A 24,584-nucleotide genomic window follows, 5' to 3' on the forward strand; every position below is an offset into this window, starting at 1 on the left:
CTGTGTAGATTCTGCAGGTGAAAATGTGCTCCGTGACCCTGCCTCCTTCTGTTTCACAACTGTGGAATGTACCTGAGTGTGGCTATGCCGTCGCTCATATGTCTAGTCTCCCACCGACGGACCTGCGGGTTGTTCCCATGTTTTCCTGTTACAAACAGTCCCGCAGGGTGCACACACGTCCCCGTGCCCGTTGCACACCGAGTGTTTGTCTAGGATGGTGTGGCTGACGGAATCAAAAGATGCTCCCAGATTCCCGCCGTCTTGGCTCTTTGGACACGCATCCAGGTGTTGCTGGGAAGGGGCAGCACAGATATCATTGGAGTCCCAAGTCAGTTAAGTTCAGACACGAAGATTATGTGGGTGCCTAACCTGAGCGCATGCGCCCTTTAAAAGCAGCGCGTGTTCCCCAGTGGGGAGCAAAAGAGGAAGCAAGAAAATGGGAAGCGCGGAAGGAAGGGTCCGCCGTGCTGGTATGAAGATGTAGGGTCTACGTGGGGAGGAAAGTGAGGCTTCTAGAAGCTGAGAGGCCCCACAGAGGACGGCCAGCGAGGATTTGGGGACCGCATTCTGCCAATACCAGGAGTAGGTATAGAAGAGGACGCTGAGTTCGGGATGAGAACGCAGTGGTGGGCAGTCGCCTTGACTTCAGTCTGAGCGGGGACTCCAGCCGCAGCAGGCTGGAGTTCTCACCTGTGTAAGCGCGAGCTGACACCTGGGTGTCGTCTTAAGTTGGTAATCTGTTAGGCAGCGATGGAAAACGAGTACAGGTCGTTTCTTAACAGCGAAGTCAAAGGTTGCCTCCATCTGAACTCTTGACTCCTGGGACACCTGGGTGGCTCAGTCAGTTTAGCCTCTGACTCTGGTTTCGGCTCATGAACCGAAGGTTTGTGAGTTCAGGCCTCACATCGGGCTCTGTGCGGACGGTGCAGAGCCTGCTTAGGATTCTCTCTCTCCTCTCTCTGCCTCTCCCTCTCGCGAAAACAAATAAATAAGCTTAAAAAAAAATCATCCTGATTCTTTCAACAAATACGTATTGCCCATCTGGGGTGGGCCCCCTGCAGGCTTTGGGGACACAGCAGGGAACAGGTAAGTCAGGAAGTCCCTGCCTTCTTGGTGCTGACATTCTGTGCAGGTGTGTGTTGGGGGAAGCAGACAAAAACAAAGGAATACATAAAACATATGTATATCTGGTGATCTGTGGATGCTGTGGAAAAAGGAGCAGGGAGGAGGGACTGGGTGGGGGGAGTGTGTGTATAAGTGTGTGGGAATTGAAATATGGCTCAGGATATGTGTGACCTGTGACTAAAGACTTAAAGGACATGAGCCATGTAGGAAACTGGGAAAGACCATTCTAGGCAGAGGCAATAGCAAGTGCAAAGGCCCTGAGGCAGGGGCATTCCTGGTGATGTTGAGGAGATTTTAGGGCAGAGTGGGAGAGCAGTCGAAATTGAGGTCAGGAAGGTAATGACATCCAGATCTGCCCTGTTCCCCAAATGGCCGTATCAGTCACACTCCCCTCTGCCACGTTTGAGGGAACTTCACTTTCCACCCTTCCACTCTTGCCAATTCCTGGTAAGATCAAATGCAACATGTTTTATCAACTGGATGGATGATAATGGTGCCTCCTCCTCCTACTTTGCCTCTGTGGGTCTGTAGTGAGGTTGGGAATCTTTCCTGACCTCTATTAGTCATGTGTACCCTTTTTCCTCCGTGGGGTCTACCCCCAGTATGTGCACCTGTGCCTGTTACAAAGAAGGAAGCATGTTGTTTCTGTGCGTATCTCATAGGGCACGGGGCACAGAGAGGCTGTCCCCGGGCTGTCCAGTCCAGCACTTGTGGACCGCCCCCCTCCCGGCATCCATGCTCTGGCTGTAAATTCCCTTCTTCCGTCTCACACTGAAGAAACGTGATCAGAATGCAGTGAGTGAGGCTGATGTTTCACAGCAATAACCTTGAATCTCTACTTGCACATATATTTGCAAGATTCACGCTTTATTATTAGCAACAGATTACTTGGTAATACACCTCCCGGCTGGTTGCAACATACCATCCCTTGGTTGAAAATTGCTGGCAGAGCATGGGCAGTGTGTGTAAGTGTGTGTGTATGTGTGTATGTGTGTGTGCACGTGTGAATGAGTTAGAGCAGACTGGCATTGACTTCTCCCCCAGAGCCACGAGGTCACTCTTCCAATTTCCAGCTATTTCATTCTGCCTCATTAGCCTGTATCAGGACGCTGGGTGGTGTTGGAAGTCAAGTCTCTGAGAAGCTAGTGTAGGTGTCCTCGGGGCCTTCCCTTCGCAATCAGCGGGGACCCTTCCCGGGAAGTCTTCCCCGAGAACTCTCCAAGAAGACCTTTGCTGGCTGCTGAGTACCTTGGGACCCCAGTTGTGGCCATGTGAAGACAGAGACAGAGGTCAGGGTTAACTCCTTACAAGCCAAGGGGCTCCAGGATGGCCAGCACGACACTGGGAGCTGGGAGAGAAGCCTGGAACAGATTCCTCCTCCCAGCCCTCAGAAGGACCAGACCCTGCCAACGCCTCGATCTTAGACTTCTGGACTCCAGATTGTGAGACAATACATTTCTGCTGTTCAAATCATCCAGCTGGTGGTGCTCTGTTACGATGGCCCCAGGAGACTGATACACAGAGGAATGCAAGTAGTTTGGAAGGGTGAAGTGCAGAGTTTGGGAGGGGGCATCTCATGGACGTAAAGAAAGAGGCAAGGGTCCTGCATGAGATTTAAAACCATCAACTATGGATCACAGGAAGGGGAATTACGGAGTCAGGGCAAGTTGCAGTAGAAAGTCAAAGGCTTTAGGGTCAAACTTCCATTCAAATCCCGATTCTCCTGTGTGATCTTAGGCTGGTTACTTAACTTCTCTGAGCCTCTGAGCACCCATATTTCCTAAAAGCACTATGCAATAAATCGGTAATTTATTCCCAAGGCCCATTTTATAACATAAAATGCTATAACTGATTGGGAACATAAAATACAGTGGAACTCCATTATATGTTTTTAGAGATGTTTGTTGGGAATGTAAAGAAAGGCACTTGCTGTAAAGCTACAAGGTGATTGTTTCCTTTGGGGCATCTTTTCTTCCCCGGCCAGGACTGCCTGAGGCATTAAAAACAGGAATCTGAAGCCAAATGGACTGACAACAGTGCCTTCTTTTCCTGGTGACTCACCCTGCAGGCCAGCAAAGTCCTTCTGCGTTCTGTCTACCTTGTCCTTGGAACCACCCTCAAAGTTAGGGTCACCTATGTGGAACGGATCAATGTCATTTTGACATATGTGGATGTTTTTGAACGCCAGAAAAGTTTTTGAATGGTGAGTGCCGGGTGGCATGGTTTCCATGGTGATGTGAGAAGCCCATGCCAGTGCTGCAGGTGCTGGGAGGCGGGTTTTAAATACGCTGTTTGGCCTTTTCTTTTCTTTTCTTTTCTTTTTTCTCTTTTCTCTCCTCTCCTCTCCTCTCCTCTCCTCTCCTCTCCTCTCCTCTCCTCTCCTCTTCGTTTCCCCTTTCTTTTCTCTTTTTAACTCAGGAGACTTCTTTGCAGGGAGAATGGTCCCCGAAGTGTCATCATTCCAAGTGATGTGAGTTGAGAGTTCTCTTGTCCTCAGCAGCTTACGTAGAGAGCCCTATATGTGTGCCTCTGGGTCCCCTGTGTACACATATTATAAATGCAAGTGAGTGTATGTGTGTCCATGGGCCTCTGAGTATATGGGGTTGTGTGTTTGCACAGGTGTGCCCAGATGCCTGTCTCTGTGCAGGTGTTTATGTGTGTATGTGTCTGTGTGTGCGGAGGTCTATGTGGGTCTGTATGCATGGGTTTATTGCACGCAGTTATCTGTATGCATGTATTTGTGTGTGCATGTGTGTGTCAGGTATGTGTCTCTGTGTGTATGTATATGTGTACGTGTATATACGTGTTTGTATGTGTCTCTGTGTGTCTGTGTGTGTGCACCTGTGTGCACACTGTTATTCCTCACTCCCACACCCAAGGCGGACGTCCCTGGTCAATTTTATCCAGCCCCATGCCCCACGCTTTCTCCCGACGCTAGCATGAATCCGGGTCGACCACGAGAGGAAGCCGATGTGCCTTTGCAGGTCTCTAGTGACAAGATCAAGCTGCTCAGACTGACATCTCATCCTCTCAGAGCCCATCTCTTCATTTCCTGCGAGAAAACTTTCTGTCTCAGGCAATTCCCTGAGCTCTAAAAATGCTCATTCCTCGCTGGGCTTTTGAAGTTTTCTTCTCTGCTGACAGGGGAGTTGTTAAGCATGTGGTTTCTGCAATCAGCCTCCATGGGTTTAATTCCTGCTCTGCTACCTCTGAGTTGGGCAGCTCTGAGTAAATCGTTCAGCTCGGGACCCGCACCTTCCTTATCTCCAATTTGCAGATGCTTATAATGACATCTGCTTCACAGGGGGTGATATGAGGGCAAAACGGGACCAGCCGAGTCAGGTCCCCAGCACAGAGTAAGCCCTACGTGGGGGGTGTGTGCTAAAGTGGCACTGACCCTTTGCTGTGTGCTGGCATTTCACGGGGCTGCCGTGCGGTCATTCCCCGGGGGAGGTCACCTTCACCTGTGTTCTGGAGCTATGCTATAGGGGGCTCAGGGTGGGAGGGGGCTCCCCGGGTGGGAGGGGGCTCCCCCTGGAGTTGTGCCCCTGGTAAGTCTGTTTGCATGGACCTCCAGCCACGTGAGGGGACCAAACCTTGCCTTATCCGGGAGACTGCGTGCTCCTGAGGGCAGGGGTTGGACCCGAGTCACCACTGTTTGCCCGGCCCCTGGCCCAGCGCCTAGGACACACTCCGGGTGCTCAGCCACTGTGCACAGAATGGACGGGGAGCAGGGAAGGGCTGAGACACCCCCGATCTTTCTCTTGCAGGGATGGGGCCCGCCTTGAGGGTCAGTGACCAGGTAAAAAATTAAAGGTCAGGGGCGCCTGGGTGGCTCGGTCGGTCGGGCATCCGACTTCGGCTCAGGTCACGATCTCGCGGTCCGTGAGTTCGAGCCCCACGTCGGGCTCTGTGCTGACAGCTCGGAGCCTGGAGCCTGTTTCAGATTCTGTGTTTCCCTCTCTCTGACCTTCCTCCGTTCATGCTCTGTCTCTCTCTCAAAAATGAATAAACATTAAAAAAAAAAAAATTAAAGGTCATATGCAAGACTGATGTGCTAAAGTGGAAATAAAAGCCGAGCAGGGGGTGCCCGTTCGGTTGGTTGATTTCGGCTCAGGTCATGATCTTGCAGTTGGTGCGATCAAGCCCCACGTCGGGCTCTGTGCTGACAGCATGGAGCCTGCTTGGGATTCTCTGTCTCTCACTGTCTCTCTGCCCCTCCCCCTCCTCTCAAAAATAAATAAACATAAAAAAAGTTGAACAGAAAACTTCCCTGCCCCCTCTGTCTGTCCAGGGGGGCTCTGAACAGCCAAGCCCCTGACCAGGGGCCTCCTCCAGTGCCGGCCGTGGCCAGCCACACGAAGGCAGCTTCAGCACCGCTGCTGTTTTGGGCTGAACGGTTCTCTGCTGCGGGGCTCAGCAGCACCCTGGTCTCTGCCCACCGGATGCCCGGAGCACCCCCCACGCCAGCTGTGATGACCAGAAAAGGTCTCCAGACATTTCAGATTTTCCCTGGAAGACGGTATGACCCCAGTTAAGAACCACTGGGTCACAACTCCAGTGACGAGCTGTGCTCACGGGTCCCTCTGGGCCATAGCCACCTGTCAATAAGCCTGCCATTCTGCCTACCTACTAAACCAATGTAGGATTTTTGAGGCTTGGCATGGGGGTTGCAGAGATTCCTCTAATGCCCTGTCCAGAATCTTAGGCACGAACTTGGACCTTTGAGGACAAGGACAAAGGCTATGAGCTGTCGGCTAACGTAACGTGCCCTCTGTGTTATCAGGTGAGTAGAGACTGGGTTGCATAGGGAAGGGGAGGGGGGGCCGGGAAGTCTCTGGGATTTGGGAGACTGGAATCTGGTGAAGCCTCCCTCGTTTGGGGGTTAGGCTGACACTCAGGGCATTGGCTTGTCGTGTGGACAACAACCTCTGTCTTCCCTTCTCCCCTCCCTTACCTGATTAATTCAGCTCTGCAGGCCCGCCTCGGATCAGATGCTCCCAAAGGCTTCTCTGACACCCGTCTCTCAAGCTGGGCTAGGGTCCGTCGGTGGGTTCCCCCCCCTCCCCCCGCCCCCATGCTTACTCCGTCACAGCCCTTTAACGCAGCACGTTCTACTTGGCAACGTGGCACAGCCTCTGATGCCTTGTCCGCTTTTGTACCCCCAGGGTCTAGCAAGAGGCCCTGACACAGAGGTGGCCATCTCTTCACTCCCTGTGGTTTGCTCATCGCCTTCCAGGGGCTAAGTCCCCAGCCAGACACAATGACGATCAGACAGGACTGTATCTACCTGGGGAGGCAGACGTACAGTTCTATCACGCCCGGCCATGGAAAGGGCCACACAGGGTGTCAGTGTGTGACAGAACGGGGACATCTAGTCCGGTGGCCAGGGTTCGGCTGTGTGGCCTGTAGGGTGACCAGTCATGTCGGTTCACCCAGAACTGAGGGATTTCTTGGGACACACAGCATCAAGGTTAAAACAGGCAAAGTCCTGGGCAAATTGGGATGATGGTGACTCTAGTGCTGGCCCCTGCCTGGGAGGTTTACTGTCTCGTATGCAGTTTAATCCTCGGAGGAAACCTCCAGGTCAGCACCAGAATCAAATCCCATTTGACAGGTGAGAACCAGGCCACAAAGGTGAGTAAGGGGCAGGGCTGGGATCGGAACCCCAGAAACTAGGGGCTGGACTGACTTGCTGTATGGATTCCTGGGAAGTAAACAGAGACAATGCCCATTGTAGGGGCTCCTTCTCATGCTGAGTTTATTTCCATCTATCTCCTGGAATCCGTAGAAGAACCTGAGGGTCTGGGTGGCCCCCAGGTCAGGGAATGGAACCACTGGCTCAAAGGATGTCAGGTTTTATTTTTGGATGCTCACTCAGCCTTCAGAAGCATGAATATCATGCCTGTTTTACCATAGAGGAAACTGAGACCCAGAGAGGTTAATTGACTTGCTCAGGTTCACACAATGAGTTGGCAGCCAAGTGTGGATAAATTCAGGACTTTCAGCTCTTTGATCCATTGTTTTGTTTGGGTTCTGGGTTAACACAGAGACTCTGGAATTCAAATCATGGTTCTGCTAGTTACCTGCTCTATGACCCTGGCTAAGCCGTTGCACTTTTCCAAGCCTTGATCTTTCCAGCTATAAAATGGGTGCAGTTCTCTGCTTCCTCTTAGGGTCTGAGATGCTCCATGTAAAGAAAGCTCTTGATAGCACATGGCAAAGCTCCCAGGACGCAGTAGCTGCTGCCTCGAAAACCCCCAAATACATTTTCCTTTGTAGGGCCGGGTGCAGAGGCTGGAACCCAAGGGATCCATAATCTCACACCCTCATGGGCCAGGACCACCCTCCAGGTTCTAGGTTCCCAGAAGCTGCCCAACTTCCTGGGAACCACGCATCTCTCCTCCCTCCCGGGAGCCCAAATTCCAAGACATGCAGCTAAAATTGGCCCTCGAACAGCTTTTGCAGAGCACGTCGCAGCTTTTTTTGGGTCTAGAGAGCCGGTTTCCATGATGAAAGTGGCACAGAAGGAGAGACCCAGCTAAAAACAGCCTCCGCCCAGACTGGTGTTCGCAGGATGCTGCCTCCCCTGCCGCTCCAGGATTTGGACGCTTCGCTTCCGCAGCAGCCGCCCCCCGCCGACACTAGGTGGCAGCATCGCCGCGCGCGGCGGGGTCCGCGCTCCGGGGTCGCTGTTGCCGAGAGTCGCTTCTGAAGATGATGCCCATAACATCCGCAGCGGTCGCAAAATTCCCCACTAAGTTATTCCCCTTTTATTTGGGGGGGCATTTATGTGCGTTGCAGGAGCGCTACGCAGGTGTCTCTTCTCAGGGCTGTCGTGATGCCACTGAGCACCGTTCGAGATGTGCGTGAGCGCCCTGGTGTCCCTGCGGCCCACTCCGGCTCGGCAGGTTCGTTTCATGCCTTGGGTCCAACGTCACGGCAGAAGTTTGGAATTTTCCAGGAGAGGTGGCCTAGTCTGGGGCGGGCTGGGATCCTGCTATAGGGGGTCAGTTGCTTCCCTCTGTGGGCGGGGAGGGAGTTTTGGCTCAGGAGCCGGCCTGCCTTGTTCTTGGGTAACCAAATCGTGTGGGGAGTGGGGCACTTGTGGGACCCACCTCCTGGGCCACAGCGAGGAGTAAACGAGTCACCAGGTGGACAGAACAGTGCCTGTCACATCTCAGGGGACTCCAATGTGAGCTACTTTTCAGATTCGCTCAGTGTCCCCAGGCTCCGGTATAGTGCTCCCCCCACCCCCAAATAGTAACCCAATAGGCCTCACTGCCCGTTTGGGAGACAAGAGCGGGAGGTGGGGTTCTCCAAGGCCTCACTTCTCAAAGCCTCGTCCTGGACCAGCGGCAGGCGCCCCGGGTGCGCCTGTTGGAATCGCAGGGGCTTGGCCCCCCGTTCGCCCCACCAAGCCAGTCTCTTCCTTAGCAGCATCGCCAGCGGTCCACGGGCACTCAAGTTGGAGGAGCGCTGCTCTGGGGCTCCTTCCGCCCCCAGTTCTGGGTCAGTTCTGTCTCCCAGATTCGCATCCTTCAGAACAGCAACCCTAGGGCTAACCCTGCACATGAGCCTTTTCTCCTGCTTTTCCAGACCGTCTTCTCCAGGTGCCCCAGGCACTCAGGTACGGCAGGGGTTCCAGCTGTGACACACACTCTTCCCTGAGCTCCCAGACCCGGCTCCCCACCCGCCCGCAGGTGCCGCTGGCTTCCCTGCACCTGGCTGGCCATGGCATCCATCCATTCCAGTGACCCTGGGTCCAGGAACGGACTTTGTCTGTGAGCCCCCCCCCCCCCACCTCGGGGCCCCATGGATCCCACAGTCAGAGAGTCTCCCAGGAGGCAGGCCTCCTGTGCAACCTCTTACTCTGTCGTCCAGCTCTCTCGGGAACCACCCCCACATCCACCTGGCCCCTGCCTGGCTCCCGATGTCCCCAGACGAGCTCCTGCCACGTCAGTCTCCCCAGGCTGGCCTCTGAGCCTTCCGCTGTGCTGGCCATGCCTGGCACCAGCTTGCCACTCCTGTTTCAAGGTCTGCTCCCCTGTGCTCGGTGGGGGAAGGCCTCCTATGGCCTGCGAATGACGACCTCCGATTCGCCCTTGTGCCTCCTCCTGGCACTGGGTCAGGGGCCGTGTGCCACGGCCACACACAGCCCACAGCCTGTTTGTTTACGGATCGTCGGTGGAGGCTTCCACATTACAGGGGCAGAGCGAGAGACCACAGGGTCCCCCAAAGCCTAAACTATTTACTGTCTGGCACTTTCGTGCTCCAGCCTTTGATACCCCCGGAGCCCTTGCCCGTTTCTGCCCGCAGTGACCCTGTCCACCTCGGAAGGTCCGGCCCCAAAGCCGCTGCACTTGGCACTCCTCAGACAGCATTTATGGAGAGCCTGCCGTGTGCCTGGCGTGTCATGTGCTAGACGGTGTCCTCGCCCTGAGGGAGCTCTCGGGACACCGAGCCAGGAAACAGCTCAAGGCCTCTTGTTTTATTATCGTGTTTTGATGGCCTGAGGCTGGGTGCCTGCCTGATACTGTAGCACTTGACCCAGTGAGGGCCACACAGTGAGGGTCACTCAGGGTCACAGAGGTGGGGCCACACAGTGAGGGTCACACAGGGCTGGGCACACACTCTGGGTCCTTGTAGTCCATCTGAATAAACAAACGCATCTCTCTACTCCCCTGGGTCTGTTCCTGCATCGTCACCCTGGGGTCTGGACTCCCATCTCCCCCATGATTCCAGCTGCTTCTGGAATCCTCTTTCAGGCCAGGTACTACTTGTCAGTATGTCTCAAACTCTGACGCATAGCACAATCACCCAGGGATCCTGTCGGAATGTGGACGTGGATCGCTGGGGCTGGGATGCGCCCCGCGCCTCTGCATTGCCAGCGTGCTCCCTGCTGGTGCTCCTCCGACCGCCCACGCCTTGAGCAGCAAGGATTTCACCCTGGAATCGCTTGGGGGCTCATGTCCAGGCCCTAGCCCAGGCCAGCTGAATCATGCAGGGGGGTGGGGTGGTGAGGCGGCTGCAGCGTCTGGGGCTACTTCAGGGTGCAGCCACCGCTGAGAACCGTGAAGCTGCTTTGCAATCTCCTCCCCTCAGCAGCTGTCCTCAGTGTTCTCAGAGTAGCTGCATCGGCACCACCTGGGAACACGTGGAAATTCAGGGGCTCGTTTTCTACTCCAGAGCTCCCGAATCAGACACGCTGGGAGCTGGGCACTTTCAGGCACAGAACCACCAGGGTCCCGGAAATGCCTGACCTTGGCTCCACGCATCAGTTGCTAACTGCTCTTCCTGCTTCTGGCCACGCCCATCGAACTCATTCTTTATTCCCCAGGGACAGTATGGTTGCAGAAATGTCAGTTTGTCTAGATGACTCCTCTGCTTAAAACATTCCAAGACTTTGGGGCGTCTGGGGGCTCGGTTAAGCGTCTGACTCTTGGTTTCAGCTCATGTCACAATCTCAGGGTTTCAGGAGTTCGAGCCCCACATTGGACTCTTTGCTGACAATGCAGAGCCTGTTTGGGATTCTCTCTCCCTCTCTTTCTGCCCTTCCCTTGCTTGTACTCTCTCTCTCTCAAAATAAATAAATAAACATTAAAAAAAAAAAACACAAACACCAAACATTCCAAGGCTCCCCGTTGCCCTCAAGCCTGCCACAGAACTTAAAGGCTCTTTGAGGTCTGAACTTTCCCAGCCCCCCTCCCACAACATTCTGTGCCCCCTGCCTCTAGCCCAGGAACATGGAACCACAGGTGGTCCCCAAAGTCAGAATGCTTTTTCTCTCTCACATCTGGCTGTTAAATGTGCCTGATCTCAAAGGATAAAAGAAAAAAGGGAGTCCTTGTTGCACAGGTGTTCTGTTCTGCTGACCAAGGCAGAGACTGATCTGAAAAGTTTTCTGAACTGCCCTGCGTTCACTAGAAAGTCCACTTCTGGAGAGCTTCCTATGACGTTGTTACTGGAAAGTGTTTTTGGGGAAAAACTCTGGCTCACATGGCCCTTCAAGCTGTTAGCAGATGTTTTGGGAGAACGTGTGTAGGGAAAAGCCATCCACACAATTTTATACCCTCTACCACCCATTAACTTCAGATGTTTGAAACCCTGTCTGTTCACTGGAATCACCCCAGAGCTTAGGAAAATGCCGATATCTGAGTCCTGTGCCCAACGATTCTGTTTTGGTTGGTTTTGATGGAAAGCCTGGGCACTGTTTTTTTTTTCAAAATTTTTTTTAATTTGAGAGAGAGAGAGAAAGAGCAAGCGGGGGGGGGGAGAGAAAGAGAGAGAGAGAGAGAGAGAGAGAGAGAGAAAGAAAACCTTAAGCACACTCCACACTCAGTGCAGAGCCCGAAATGGGGCTCAATCCACAACCCTGGGATCATGCCCTGAGCCTAAATCAAGAGTTGGATGCTCAATTGACTGAGCCACCCAGGCATCCATGGCATTGGGGTTTTTATTTTATTTTATTTTAATTTTATTTTTTAATTTACATCCAAGTTAGTTAGCATATAGCGCAACAATGATTTCAGTGGTAGATTCCTTAATGCCCTTACCTATTTAGCCCATCCCTCTGCCACAACCCCTTCAGTAACCCTCTGTTTGTTCTCCATATTTAAGAGTCTCTTCTCTTTTGTCCCCCTCCCTGTTTTTATATTATTTTTGCTTCCTTCCCTTGTGTTCATCTGTTCTGTGTCTTAAAGTCTTCATATGAGTGAAGTCATATATTTGTCTTTCTCTGACTAATTTCGCTTAGCATAATACCCTCTGGTTCCATCCACGTAGTGGCAAATGGCAAGATTTTGTTCTTTTTGATTGCCAAGTAATACTCCATTGTATAGATATACCACATCTTCTTTATCCATTCATCCATCGATGGACATTTGGGCTCTTTCCATACTTTGGTTATTGTTGATAGTGCTGCTGTAAACATTGGGGTGCATGTGTCCCTCCGAAACAGCACACCTGTATCCCATGGATAAATGCCTAGAAGTGCCATTGCTAGGTCATAGGGTAGTTCTATTTTTAGCGTTTTGAGGAATCTCCATACTGTTTTCCAGAGTGACTACACCAGTTTGCATTCCCACCAGCAGTGCAAAAGACATCCTCTGTCTCTGCATCCTTGCCAACATCTGTTGTTGCCTGAGTTGTTAATGTGAGCCATTCTGACAGGTGTGAGGTGGTATCTCATTGTGGTTTTGATTTGCATTTCCCAGATGATGAGTGAAGTTGAACATTTTTTCATGTGTCGGTTGGCCATGTGGATGTCTTCTTTGGAGAAGTGTCTATTCATGTCTTTTGCCCATTTCTTCACTGGATTATTTGTTTTTTGGGTGTTGAGTTTGATAAATTCTTTGTAGATTTTGGATACTAACCCTTTATCTGATATGTCGTTTGCAAATATCTTCTCCCATTCTGTTGGTTGACTTTTAGTTTTGCTTATTGTTTCCTTTGCTGTGCAGAACTTTTTATTTTGATGAGGTCCCAACAGTTCATTTTTGCTTTTGTTTCCCTTGCGTCTGGAGACATGTTGAGTAAGAAGTTGCTGCGGCCAAGGTCAAAGAGGTTTTTGCCTGCTTCTCCTCAAGGATTTTGATGGCTTCCTGTCTTACATTTAGGCCTTTCATCCATTTTGAGTTTATTTTTGTGTAAATCTCACTTGGTCACGGTGGATAATTTTTCTAATGTATTGTTGGATCTGGTTGGCTAATATCTTGTTGAGGATTTTTGTGTCCATGTTCATCAGGGAAATTGGTCTCTAGTTCTCCTTTTTAGTGGGATCTTTGTCTGGTTTTGGAATCAAGGTAATGCTTGCTTCATAGAAAGAGTCTTTCTATTTTTTGGAACAGCTTCAAGAAAATAGGTGTTAACTCTTCTGTAAATGTTTAGTAGAATTCCCCTGGAAAGCCATCTGGCCCCGGACTCTTGTTTTTTGGGAGATTTGTGATTACTAATTTGATTTCTTTACTGGTTATGGATCTGTTCAAATTTTCTATTTCTTCCTGTTTCAGTTTTGGTAGTGTGTATGTTTCTAGGAATTTGTCCATTTCTTCCAGATTGCCCATTTTATTGGCATATAGTGGCTCATAATATTCTCTTATTATCATTTTTATTTTTTCTTTGTTGGTTGTGATCTCTCCTCCTTTCTTGATTTTATTCATTTGGGTTATTTCCTTTTTCTTTTTGGTCAAACTGGCTAGTGGTTTGTCCATTTTGTTAATTCTTTCAAAGAACCAGCTTCTGGTTTCATTGATCTATTCTACTGATTTTTTGGTTTTGATGGCATTAATATATGCTCCATTCTTTATTATTTCCTGTCTTCTGCTGGTTTGGGGTTTTATTTGCTGTTCTTTATCCAGCTCTTTAAGGTGTAAGGTTAGGTTGTGTATCTGAGTCCTTTCTTCCTTTTTTAGGAAGGCCTGGATTGCTATATAGTTTCCTCTTATGACCGCCTTTGCTGCGTTCCAGAGGTTTTGGATTGTGGTGTTACCATTTTCATTGGCTTCCATGTACTTTTTAATTTCCTCTTTAACTTCTTGGTTAGCCCATTCATTCTTTGGTAATATGTTCTTTAGTCTCCAAGTATTTGTTACCTTTCCAAATTTTTTCTTGTGGTTGATTTTGTGTTTCTAGTGTTGTGGTCTGAAAATATGCCTGGTATGATCTTGATCTTTTTGTACTTGTTGAGGGTTGATTTGTGTCCGAATATGTGATCTATTCTGGAGAATGTTCCATGTGCACTGGAGAACAATGTATATTCTGCTGCTTTAGGATGAAATATTCTGAATATATCTGTTAAGTCCATCTGGTCCAGTGTGTCATTCAAAGCCATTGTTTCCTTGTTGATTTTCTGATTAGATGATCTTTCCATTGCTGTAAGTGGGGTGTTGGAAGTCCCCTACTGTTATGGTATTATTATCAATGAATTTCTTTATATTTGTGATTAATTGATTTATATATTTGGGTGCTCTCACATTTGGAGCATAAATGTTTACAATTGTTAGGTCTTCTTAGTTGGTAGACCCCTTAATTATGATATAATGCCCTTCTTCATCTCTTGTTACAGTCTTTAAAGTTTAGATTGCCTATATAAGTATGGATAGTCTGACTTTCTTTTGTTGACCACTAGCATGATAGACGGTTCTCCGTCCCCTTACTTTCTTTTTTAAAAAAAATTTTTAAATCTTTATTTATTTTTTTGAGACAGAGAGAGACAGAGCATTAACGGGGGAGGGTCAAAGACAGAGGGAGACGCAGAATCCAAAACAGGCTCCAGGCTCTGAGCTGTCGGCACAGAGCCTGACGCAGGGCTTGAACTCACAGACTGTGAGATCATGACCTGAACCAAAGTCAGACACTCAACCAACTGAGCCACCCAGGTGCCCCTACATCTCCTTACTTTCAATCTGAAAGTCTTTAGGTCTAAAGTGCGTCTGTTGTAAACAGCATATAGATGGGTCTTTTCTTGTCCATTCTGTTACCCTGTGTCTTTTGATTGGAGCATTTAGTCCAATGATGTTTAGAGTGAGTACTGAAAGACATGAATTTATTGCCATTATGTTGCTTGTAGAGTTGGAGTTTCTGGTGGTGTTCTCTTGTTCTTGCTAGTCTTTGTTGCTTTTGGTATTTATGTATTTATTTATGTATTTATATATTTATGTATTTATGTATGTATTTATTTATTTAATCTTTTCTCCCCTCTCAGAGAGTCCCCCTTAAATTTTCTTGCAGGGCTGGTTTAGTGGTCACGAACTCCTTTAATTTTTGTTTGTCTGGGAAACTTTTAATCTCTCCTTCTATTTTGAATGATAGCCTTGCTGGATAAAGAATTCTTGGCTGCATATTTTTCCAATTCAGCACATTGAATATATCTTGCCACTCCTTTCTGGCCTGCCAAGTTTCTGTGGATAGGTCTGTTGCAAACCTGATCTGTCTTCCCTTGTAGGTTTGGGACTTTTTTTTCCCCTTTCTGCTTTCATGATTCTCTCCTTGCCTGAGTATTTTGTGAATTTGACTATGATATGCCTTGTTGATGGTTGGCTTTTGTTGAATCTAATAGGTGTCCTCTGTGCTTCCTGGATTTTGAGGTCTGTGTCTTTCTCCAGGTTAGAAAAGTTTTCTGCTATGATTTGCTCACATAACCCTTCTACCCCTATTTCTCTCTCTTCCTCTTCTGGGACCCCTATGATTCTGATGTTTTTCCTTTTTAATGAGTCACAGATTTCCCTAATTCTTAAATTGTGCTCTTTTGCCTTAGTCTCCCTCTTTTTTTCTGCTTCAATATTCTCCATAATTTTGTTCTCTATATTGCTGTTCTACCTCATCCATCCTTGCCACCGTGGCATCTATTTGAGATTGTATCTCAGTTATAGCATTTTTTATTTCATTCTGACTAGCTTTTACTTCTTTTATCTCCACAAAAAGGGATTCTACTCTATTTTCAACTCCAGCTAGTATTCTTATTATCGTGACTCTAAATTCTGGTTCAGACATCTTGCTTGTATCTGTGTTAGTTAATTCCCCGGCTGTCGTTTCTTCCTGCTCTTTCTTTTGGTGTGAATTCTTTCATTTCATCATTTTGAAGGGAGAAAAGAAATTAATGAGGTAAAAAAATTGAAATTAAAAAAATTAAAAAATTAAAATTAAAAAATTAAAAACAACACACACACACACACACACACACAAATCAAATAAATTATGGTAGATCCTAGGGGTGTTTTGGTCTGGGTGTTGAAAGGGGCCTGATAGATTAGAGAAAAAAGGGGAAATAAAAAAAAAGGAACTTGTTTGAAAATTTGAAAAAATGAATACAGTGAAATAGAATAAAATGAAACGATGGAAGTAAAATAGAATTTGAAAAAATTACACAAAAGTAAAAAAATTTAGAAAAAAATTAAAAATATTTTTAATAAAAATTGAAAATAAAAATAAAATTTTTTTCTGTATTCAAGAAAAAGAAAAGAAACGAAAAAGAGGAAAAAAAAGAAAATTAAATAGCTGGACCAGCAAACAGACTGAAATATGATTGAAATTACATCATTTCCCCCTAGAAGTCAAATTATGAAGCACTTTACAGTCTGTAAACTAAGCAGGCGGAGAGACTTGTGTTCCTGAAGAGCGAGGTTGGCCCAGTTAGGCGGGGTTTAGTGTAATGGCTCCGTTCTCCACTAGATGGCGCTGCTTAGCTTACGGGGGTGGATTGTTGTGGTGCTTGTAGGTGTGTATGCGCATGCGCGGCAGTGGTGAACATGGCGTCACCCAGGTACTCGGTGTCAAGTGTCGGAGCTCTGTGCTCACCCTGACCAGCAGTCGCGCACGGGTCCTTTGTCTCCGGCTTCCTCTGCTCCCGCTTTTACGCTGAATGTTACCAAGCCTGCAGGTTGTCAGGCGGCACCTCCCTCCTGAGTTTTATCTCCGTTGCGGCTGTGCTTCCCGACCCCTCATGGAGGGACCGCGGCTGGGACCGCTCAGATCCTCTGCGGGAGGGTCTCCCCGAGCAATGGCCGGTGCCGGCCTCACCCGGGAACATTCGTGGGACTCTGCTGCTGCCGTCGCCAGAGACTGCGGCTGGGCGCCAGCCCGCCCCAGAGAAGGTTCACGCGATCGTGTAGCAGCAGAGTTTCAGGGATTGTGGAAAATCACAGCATGCATCTGGCCCCAGGCTTCACCTTTAACGACCTTGTTCCAGCTCCAGCGAATGTGGTTGTTCTCTGGGGTCTGCTGGGACCGGGCAGCCACACAGCCTCGACCAGATGTCCTCCCAGCAGGGAAACCACCTCTCCCCATGTGGCCCGAGGATAACCGGCCTTCACTCTGCTCCTGGGGATCCGACCTTCCCACCAGAGCCCCACCAGGTAACAGGCTGCAGAGTTTCAGGCTCTGCGATCCCCATTTATAGAGTCTTAATGGAATTTAAACCCTCTCCTTTCTCCCTTTTTGGTTCAGTCCCTGCAGCTGTTTCCGCTTTTCCACTTTCTTTCCAGCTGTTTTTTTTTTTGGGGGGGGGTGTGCTTTTCCCGTATCTGCCCCCCACCCCATCTCCATCCTCTAGCTGGCAAAAACAGCTCCCTACCGTCCGCGGCTTCTCTCTCCCCAAGTTCACCTCTCTGTGCAGTGTACCTGCTGAGTTCTGTGGTTCAGGTTGTGCAGACTGTTGTGTGAATCCTCAGATCAGTGTTCTAGGTGTGCCGGATGGTTTAGTGTTGATCTGGCTATTTCATGGACGCCAGATGCAAAAAAAAAATTCCATGCTGTTCCTCCATCTTGACTCCTCTGGCGCTGGGGTTTTTCAAAGAACCCTACCCCCACTCTGGATGATCCCAGGGAACAGCTGAGGTTGAGAACTTCTCAATTTGTCCAGAGACCTGTTCTTTGAGTCCAGAAAGCCTCTTTAATAAAAGATGGAAGAATTGTTTCCTGTACCAAGAACTGGGTGTCTGGGTCCAGCTGAGCCCCAGTCCAAATGTCAATCCCACACAAAGTTGTGGTTCCAGATCTTGGAGGCATTCACTCCAGCCCACCCATAGGGGCTGGTGGTTGGATCCAGCAGGAACTGCATTCCACACACATTCATTCTTGGTCTTTAAGGACCCTCGCCAGGTAGATATTATCTTGCTATCTCAGACTAGTGAACCAGCGTTTGGAGAGCATTCTCTTTATTTATTTTTTAAATGTTTTTTTATTTTGAGAGAGAGAGAGAGAGAGAGAGAGAGCTTGCACATGAGCAGGGGAGGGGCAGAAAGAGAGGGAGACAGAGAATCCCAAGCAGTCTCCGTGCTGTCAGCACAGAGCCTGATGTGGGGTTTGAACTCACGAACTATGAGATCGTGTATGACCTGAGCCGAAATCAAGAGCTGGATGCTTAACTGACTGAGCCACCCAGGTGCCCCTGGAGAGCCTTTTATTTGTTTATTTATTTATTAATATTTTTTAATGTTTATTTATTTTTGAGAGAGTGCGAGGTGGGGAGGAGCAGAGAGAGAGAGAGAGACAGAATCCAAAGCAGGCTCCAGGCTCCGAGCTGTCGGCACAGAGCCCGATGTGGGGCTCGAACCCATGAGCCGTGAGATCATGACCTGAGCTGAAGTCGGACGCTCAACTGACTGAGCCACTGAGGCGCCCCTGGAGAGCCTTTTAAAAGCTACCTTTCATCAAGAACTTTAACTTGTGCTAAGTACTTTACATTCAATTCTTTATTAAATTATCACAAGATAGAAATATTCTCATGGATGAAGAAATAGAGGCTCAGAGAAGTAAAGTTACATGACTAAGGTCACACAGCTCTTAGAGACAAATGAACCTGGATTTGAGATCCCTTTTAAAAATAACCCCAAACTCTCCTTTGCCAGACCTCTCTAACCTTCATCTCCAAAACCAAGGAAACATAAGAAAAAAACCCAACACTTGTTAAGTTGGATGCAAGGGATCTGTACCGTAGCATTGCGTTATCTGTATGCAAATTTCCCCTTACCAGTTTCAGCTATCGGGAGAGATACTAATCCTCATTTGAGCGCGCTCAAGTTGTGCGGGTAAAAATTACTTTATGTAATGAACTCTTAGATCAATTCTTATTGAAATGAGCTGGAATTAGATTTTTGCTGTTCCCATATGCAATGCCTTCAATTCGGTGATGAATTACCGGAGTCAGCAGCTCTGTGACATTTCAATGCCGTGCACGGCGTGTTACAGCTTTCTTGTTTGCTGGCCCTTTGCGGAGCCAACGCAGACCTATGGAAGTGCATTTTTTTAATTTAGTGGGGCTGTTCGATAGAGGTTTTTCTTTCTTTTTTTTTTTTTTTCTTTATTCAGGGGAAATGTGCCATTTTAACGTTTAGATTCATTTGTTTTCAAAATCTCTCTTGGGTCACTGTGTGAATATTAATGATTATTTGCACACACAGATACATTATGTGTGTGACTTAGGGCAAGCTCCTCCCCTCCCCGGGCTTCCTGTTCCTCCCTCTCTGAGACGGAAGGATTACATCAGGTCGCTGTTTGCCAGAATTCTCTTCCTCTTAAGGTGCTAAGAAAAAAAAATTGGAGAAATGTCGGGTGTGGCAAGGTCAGGACCTCTGCCTTCAGAATGCGAACTTGCTACTTTATTTTTTTCTGTGTTCCTGCCCCAGCCCGCAGAGTAAGAACGCCTCGTAACACGCCTGGCCTTCTCACGAGGTGTGGGGAGCAGCTCTGACCCCAGGTCCTTCAGGTTAATGTGCCTGGAGAGCTGAGCAGGGCTCGCCAGGCTGTGGATCATTTTCACGGGCTGTGGACCCTGCAGCCAAAGGCTGACTGGGCCACCTGAAGGCGTGTCCCTCTGTGCAGAAGGTGGACAAGCGCCTGTGGTTCGTCCTGCAGAGTTATGATTAGGTGCCTGTTCTCTCGAACTTGCATCTTCCCGGTAAAGTGAAGGGTTATCATTCTGTGCTGACCCTCTCTATCCTGAATCACTTCTTTTATGACTTAGAGACCATTTTGTCTGGTACTAATGTGGCTGCTGTACCTTTATTTGCTAGTATTTGCCTGATGCATTTTTCTCCATCCCTTCACTGTTCATCTTTCTGTGTGTGCGTGTGTGTGTGCGTGTGTGTGTGTGTGTGTGTTTTGTAAATAGCATATAGCTAGATTTTCCCACACTCCAGTCTGATAATCTCTTTAATTGGGATGGTTATTCTGTTTACGTTTGTTGTAAACATTTTAATATGTTTGAGCTAGTTTCTCTCATGTTAACTTTTTTGAATTTCATTTGTCTTGTTCTATTTATCATCTATCCATCTATCCATCCATCTTCCCTCCCTCCTTCCCTCCCTCTTTCTCTTCCTTCCTTCCTTCCATCCATCTATCCATCCTGTCTTTCTCTTTCTTTCTTTCTTTCTTTCTTTCTTTCTATCGATCTATAAATCGATTTATCTATCTATCTGCGAGTCTATATATAATTTTTTCTTTTCTGGTTGGTAAAAATGAAAAAGTTTTTTCTTACTAACTTTTCTCTCTCTCCTGGGAATGAAAATTATAGCCTGTGTGTTTACTCTTTAAATGATGATCTTTGAAATTTTACTCTGCACCTGAAACTTGATAATCTTGGCTGAGTATCTTGGCCGTCACCACCTCCCTGCCCTGCCTGAACATGCGAACACCATGGACGATTTTAACCCGAATCCCCTTCCCGCTAATCCACATGCCTGTGTTGCCAAGATTTTAGTTCTCTCTTCAGTAAGCCTGCTTATTAGGCAGGAATTTTTACTTTATGTACACAATGTCCATCTGGATTCACCTGCACTCGTCTTTCTGCCCCACCTTGCATTCCTTCTTGTATCTCAGACCTTTCTGTGTGAGGTCATTTTCATTCCTTTAGAAGGTCTTCCCTTTGGGCGACTGGTAGTTAAAGCTTTCAGCTTTCGTTGTTCTAAAAATGCCCTCATTTGACTTTTGTTCTTGAGACACAGTTTTGTTAAATTTATGCTCCCACAGACGGAATGTTTGTGTCCCTTGAAAAGTTCTTACTCTGCGCTCTCGCTGAGGCTCTGGGCGACCCCACAGCTGGACCCATGGAAGAGGGGGAGGCCGTGGGGCCAGGAGCACCCTCTGCTCCTTTCGTGGGACATTCACGAGTGTGTTGTGCTGAAATGGCTTGGGGAATCCTGTTTCCAGGAGGCCTCAGCACTTCATCAGGAGTCCGGATATACAGAGAGAGGGTTGTATTTTTTCCGAGCTCACCGTGCGCCTGGCACTGTTCTAGGTGCCGTGGGGAGGAAGGATGAACAGAGTCCCCTCCCTCCTGGAGCTGACGTCCTGGCGGAGGAGACAGACACTCTCAAGGAGGTACGTGAGTAACGGGATAATTTTAGATGGTTGTGGGCTCCACGAAGCTGAGGGAGGCATAGGGAGCGATGAAGGCGGTTATGTGGGGCGGGAGAGAAGGGCATCTCTGGTGGGGCTTGAGTTGGAGCCTGAAGTGGGGGGGCATCGCTCTGTGGGAAGCGGACGAAGTGCTCCCGGAAGACAGTGGTGAAGCAGGAGAAGGGGATACAAGCGGAGGCCCTGAGGTGGTCCCCTCTTATCTGCGATTTCTCTCTCTGTGATTTCCGCCGCCTGCAGTCAACCGTGTTCTGGAAGCAGATGGTCCTTGTCCTAACCATTGGCAGAAGGTCAGTGGTCACCTAACGCTATGTCAGAGTGCCTACGTCACCCGCTCTACCCCACCGCATCTCCTCATGGAAGCATTGTGTCCTCTCACATCATCACAAGAAGCAGGGCGAGTACGGGACGATCAGATGCTTAAAAATTTTTTTTTAATGTTTATTTTTGAGAGAGAGACAGAGCATGAGCAGGGGGAGGGGCAGAGAGAGAGGGAGACACAGAATCCGAAACAGGCTCCAGGCTCTGAGCTGTCAGCACAGAGCCCAATGAAGGGCTGGAACCCACAAACCATGAGATCATGACCTGAGCTGAAGTCGGTCGCTCAACCGACTGAGGCCCCCAGGTGCCCCTGGGACAATCAGATGTTTTGAAAGAGAGAGAGAGCACGTTCACATAACTTTTATTACGTTATAGAGTTACAGTCATCTCACTTTATCATTAGTTGTTGTTAATCTCTTACTGTGCCTGTTTACAAATTAAACTTTATCGTGGGAATGTATGTATAGGAAAAAAACATAATATGTACAGGGTTTGGTGCTATGTGTGGCTTCAGGCATCCGTGGGGAGTACCTCCTTGCTGATGAGGGGGGACCACTGTGCTTACAACCAAGTGACAGAAAGACCTACATGTTTGGCACTCTGTTCTTTATCTGCTGCTTCCTAACACATGACCACAATCTTGGCAGCTGAAAACCACAGGCACTTGGTATCTCGCTGAGGGCCAGCGGGTCAGAAATTTGATCAGGGCTCAGCTGGGTCCGCTGCTCAGGGTCACACAAGGCTGCCGTTGGGGTGTCAGGCAGATGGCATTTTCATCTCAAGGCTCAACTGGGGAAGGCTCCTCTTCCAACGTCATTTAGGTTGTTGGCAGAATCTATTTCCTTATGGACACACGACCTAGGGCCCTGGTCTTCTGCTGGCTGGTGGCTGGACACAGCTCTCAGGTTTTGGAGTCGGAAGTACCCAGATCCCCCTGCAGCCATTCGCCACATGGGCTTCCTCAACACGACCGTCCACCTCATCCAGCCAACCAGGAGGGTCTCTGCTCATGGAGGCCCCAGTCCTTTTTGAGGGCTTTCACCTCATTAAGTCAGGCCCACCCAGGATGATCCAGCTTTTGAGGAGCTCACAATCAACTGGTTTGGGAGCTTAGTTACACCTGCAAAGTCTCTTTACTGTTGCCATGTTCTATTGGCCAAGGCAAGTCCTTCCCATCCTCAAAGAGAGGAGACCATACAGGATGTGAGCCTCAGGGTGCAGAGGTCATGGGGCCTGTCTTCAACTTCTGCCGACCACTGGCACACTGAGTGGGAATGGCAGCCGTATGGCAGATGCTGCTGGTCCCCTGCCCAATATCTAACTCCCCTTTCTTCCTTATCAACAAAACCTGGCTTTGTTCTAGAAGCAAAGTGCCCATCTTCCCAGGCTCCCTCGAAGCTGCTCCTGGTGATGTGATAGGGCTCTGGCCAATGACTTGTAGCAAACTAAGGAAAAGTTATGTTTCCTGATAACAAGGGACAGACCCAACTGGCACGCGCCTTTCTCCTTTGCTTCTTTCCTTTCTTCCTGCCTGGAACTTAGACACAAAGCCTAGAAGTGGGGCAGCCGTCTTGTGACCATGAGGCTTCTTATTAAAAAAAAAAAATTAATGTTTAACTTTTGAGAGAGAGTGAGTGAGCAAGCGAGCATGAGTGGGGGAGGGGCAGAGACAGCAGGAGACATAGGATCTGAAGCAGGTTCCAGGCTCTGAGCTGTCAGCACAGAGCCCGATGCAGGGCTCAAACCCTGTAACTGTGAGATCATGACCTGAGCCCAAGTTGGATGCTTAACCAACTGAACAATCCAGGTGCCCTGAGGCTTCTTATTTTCTGAGTCTGGCAGAGTAGGAGGATAGAAGGAGCCTGGGCTTCCAAGGGCATTTTGGAACTTCTCTGGACCACTCTTGAACTTCTTGATGTGTGAGAAAAGTCTCTCCCCATTTGGTAATGCAAATGTACCTAAGTTTCTGTTACATGGACCCAAATACAATCCTAGTGTGCTGCCATTATCAGGCAAAAGTCAGATCATAGAGGTCCTTGTTGGACACATCATGGAGTGTGGGTTTTATTCTAAGTTAAATGGCAAGATGTTGAATCAGACAGGTGCCTGGATTTTGATTCATATTTTGGAAGACTCTTCTGGCTACTTAGCAAAGAATGAATCTTGGGATGGGGCACGTGTACAAGATTGGAAGCGGAGGCTCGGGGAGGGTGAGTAAGTGGCCCAAGGTAACACAGCTGGAGAGGGACACGAATGCGAACCAGACCGCATGTTTGTTTGACTTGACAACATCGGCTTTGGCTGTTGTCTTGGAGTTTGATCAAGGTCTCTTGTCTGCCTGCTGTTGCTGGAGGAGCCCCAAAGCTACCACTTTGCTTATCTCTGGAGTTTCATTCTCTGAAAAACCTCATGATTTTCAGTCTTAAAAGGGAAATTCATTCTGGGCCTGGAAATTTTTCCAGATCAATCTGGGTCAACCTAATTACAGCTAATAAAAGAAAGATGTGTGTGTGTGTGTGTGTGTGTGTGTGTGTGTGTGTGTGTATGTGCGTGTGTGGGAGAGAGAGCTTTTCTTTCCATTATGATTTGCTTACAGTTCCTTTTAAGTCCCTGTTGACTGATACTGATACCACCTGATACTATTAGAGCTTGGAAATAAAAATAGTTTTGCCTTAGAATCAGAACTCCTATCAGCCCCAACTGATGCTAGATGTTAAAGGAGCTTGCAGTGGGACACATTCCTTGGACATGATGCTGAATTTCATCCAGGGGGCTCCAAGGGAATCGTGCAGGACTTGACATGGTAAGGTGGCATAGTGGCCACGTATGTTGGACTTCAGCCCCTAGTCCCCACCGATTTATGGGGTGACCCTGGTAAGTCACTTCCCCTCTTGGGTCCTCAGTCTTCCCGTCCCCTAAGTGGTGCTCTCAAACCAGAGAGGAGGTTCCCAGTCCATGTTGCCCAGAGTCCAGAGGTTTTAGGGGTTGCTCCTGAGAAAAGGGTTGCTCCTCTTTGGATCAGCTGAGTCTGGAGCTGAAGGTCATTAGAGGACAAGGAAGAAGCTTCAGAAGTAGACACCTGCAGCCTTGTCCCTGAGAGAGAGCTCACTTTGGCTGCAGTGTTTTGCTCCAGGGGAAGAGGTGGGAAAGGAGAACAAAGCTCTGTAAGTCACAGAAAAAAGCATCTGCCCTAATTAGACCCATCATGGGTGAGCAGGTGGCCTCCCTCCAGTCCTCCTGGGGGGCTGGAAGCTAGCCATCTGCTTGCTTCCCGGGAGCAAAGT

The sequence above is a fragment of the Panthera uncia genome, chromosome E3, assembly GCF_023721935.1.
Source record: "Panthera uncia isolate 11264 chromosome E3, Puncia_PCG_1.0, whole genome shotgun sequence".
NCBI lineage: Eukaryota > Metazoa > Chordata > Mammalia > Carnivora > Felidae > Panthera > Panthera uncia.